This window comes from Sphaerodactylus townsendi, linkage group LG14, assembly GCF_021028975.2.
Source record: "Sphaerodactylus townsendi isolate TG3544 linkage group LG14, MPM_Stown_v2.3, whole genome shotgun sequence".
NCBI lineage: Eukaryota > Metazoa > Chordata > Lepidosauria > Squamata > Sphaerodactylidae > Sphaerodactylus > Sphaerodactylus townsendi.
The window spans coordinates 34,945,373-34,948,054 of NC_059438.1; the positions used below are offsets into that span (position 1 = coordinate 34,945,373).

General features: G+C 51.8%; 1 pseudogene; it reads left to right on the plus strand.

The window, feature by feature from the left end:
• Nucleotides 1-1,530: 1,530 nt before the first annotated feature.
• On the plus strand, nucleotides 1,531-1,647 carry LOC125443912 (annotated as a pseudogene).
• Nucleotides 1,648-2,682: the final 1,035 nt, after the last annotated feature.

Here is a 2,682-nt window from a genome sequence, read left to right on the forward strand (position 1 = left end):
TTAAAACAGCCCAACAGGGAGAATTATCCTGTTTTCTACCTTCGCTAACCAGCCACACAGGAAACAACAGGACTTTATGATTTTTGGACCTAATGGAATTTCTAACGGAAAAGCAGACCCAATTAGTAACCCACTCTCGGGAACTGGTGAGAACCTGTTGGATCCCCCCTCTGCTCGCAACCCTATGAATAAAGGCTTTTGTGTCAAAGTTATGAGGCCATCCTTTGGGTGGGAGACGCTGGAAATATGTCCCGGCACCTGTTTGCATGTCAGAGTGGCTTTGAGCCAAACATTCAGCTGCCTCTAACAATAATTTAACTGCAGGTGAAGGCAGATGAAACATTAGTGGCAGAGATAATTTCACAGCACCGCTACCGTTCTGTGCTTCGAGGCTCACGTTTTTTTCTGCCCTGCGGGGAGCTCTGTGAGGGGGAGGGAGGACTGGCTCAGCAGGTATCGCAGGTAGTTCAGCTTGAAAGGGGGGGAAAGCCAGCAGCGAAGGGAACTGGTTGCCTAGTGCTCATGAGATCACTGACATTCCTCCCCACCACCAACACCAACACCCTACATCTCAAAAGCCGTTTTGCACCTGTTTTTCAATGCTTGTGATTTGGTTTGCAAACAGGTAAATGTTCGTCTCTGAAGGCGTAAATATGTGGGTTCCTTTTCAGGAGGGAAAGAGATAAATGGGCTACCAGTTTCCATTCTGATGCATTTCAGCCAACGGTGGGGGGTGGTTTCCTTTTGCTCCAGCAGGGTGTAGTAGTTGAGAGTAGGTGGACTCTAATCTGAAGAACTGGGTTTGATTTTCCACTCGCTGCTCCCCCGAAGGGGCGGACTATAATCCAGTGAACTGGATATGTTACCCAACTCCTCCAAATGAAGCCCTCTGGGTGACCTTGGGTGACTCACAGTTCTCCCACAACTCTCTCAGCCCCATCTACCTCACAAGGTGTCTGTTGTGGGGAAAAGGAGGGAACGGAGTTTGTAAGCCACCTTGAGACGCCTTACAGTCGAGAAAAGTGTGCTATGTATCCAAACTCTCCTTCATCATCATCCGCCAAAGCTTCTGGGTGGATTTTTCCATGACCAGTGAGGGGAAGGCAGTAAAGCCTCTCCCCACAAAATGTGGAAGGATCAGAGGTGTAGCACCAACGGGATAGGGTGGGGTTCAACGCTCTGGGTAGGGTCATGACAGAGGCATGGCCAGGCTGTGGAGGGGGCACGGCAGGGGCATTCCGGGACAAGGCAGGGGTGAGTGTGCCACAGCAGCGATGCAGGGCACATGTGCACCCTGGGTGGAGTTTCCCCTCGCCCCGCCTCTGGGGAGGATCCAGTGGAGCCTCTAGGCATTTGACCTTTTCCCTCACCCAAAGGTCTCTGATCATGTGCTGGTAGGGTTTGTAGGCTGGTAAGAATTTGGGGGGTGGATCCTGGGGAGAGTGGTGTTTGGAAAAGGGAGTGAGCTCAGCAGAGATGTGAAGCGATACAGTCAAACCTCCAAAGCAGCTATTTTCTCCAGAGGAACTGATCTACGGCCATACCACCCTGAACACGCCCGATCTCGTCTGATCTCGGAAGCTAAGCAGGGTCGGCCCTGGTTAGTATTTGGATGGGAGACCGCCTGGGAATACCGGGTTGTGATTCCAGGATCCACCTGGAAGCTGGCAACCCTAACTGCAGATTCTCCTGCGTGTAAAAAAGGACTTCTGTCTGTCGGTGTAGCTATGACTCAAGGATAAACCCAGATCAGGGGCCTCCCCAAAGGTCAACCCCAAGGAGGCAGGGGTAGGCAGATGGGGTAGCCATCCATGCCCCGCTGAAAGCGGAATTCTGGCTCTCCAGCATGGTGTAGTGGTGAAGAGCAGGTGGACTCTAATCTGGTAAGCCAGGTTTATTTCTCCCCTCCTCCACACGAAGCCTGCCGGGCGATCTTGGGCCATTCACAGTTCTCTCAGAACTCTCTCGGTCCCACTGACCTCGCGAGGTATCTGTTGCATGGAGAGGAAGGGAAGGGGTTTGTGAGCAGCTTTGAGGCTCCTCGTGGTCAAGAAGAGCGGGGGATCCATCCAAACTCCTCTTCTCCACGAGCCATGATTCCTATGTGGATTCCAGCTGGGGCAGAACTCCCGGAACAAACTATGAAGAGCTGGTTCCATTTCCTCCTTCGTAGCGTGGACAAATTGCAGACCCAGGTTCCCACCACGTGGGGAGAACTTGCCGCAGCTGCTCCGAAAATCCTCCCTCATTTTCCAACTTTTGGTAAATCTCCGCTGTCTGCTTGAAAGCCAGGGTTCGTCGAGCCATTTTTTTTTTGCAGTTCTACCTTCTCACAGGAGAGATTATTTGACTCTTTCTCACACATCAGCAAAGCAACGTTCTGAGAGGCTCCTGCCATCCTACCCACCAATCTGCAGGCTTATGATCTGCATTTAATCTTCAGGGGGCTCAGTTCTTTGTGTCACTGAAGGCAGCCTCCTTAATTGCTGTTACCTCAGGAGCCGAGAGAGCTGACATTTAGGCCCTCGTGACAGGCCTCACTTGTTCTCTAACAGAAGGCTGCATAATGCCGCCCGAGCACTTAGCAGATTCTTTCGTGGCCTTTCACAAATGCAAACTCACTGGTCCTTGTAAGAGGATCTCAGAGTTGTACTCATTACCACTTGGGAAGGGCACGGGCGA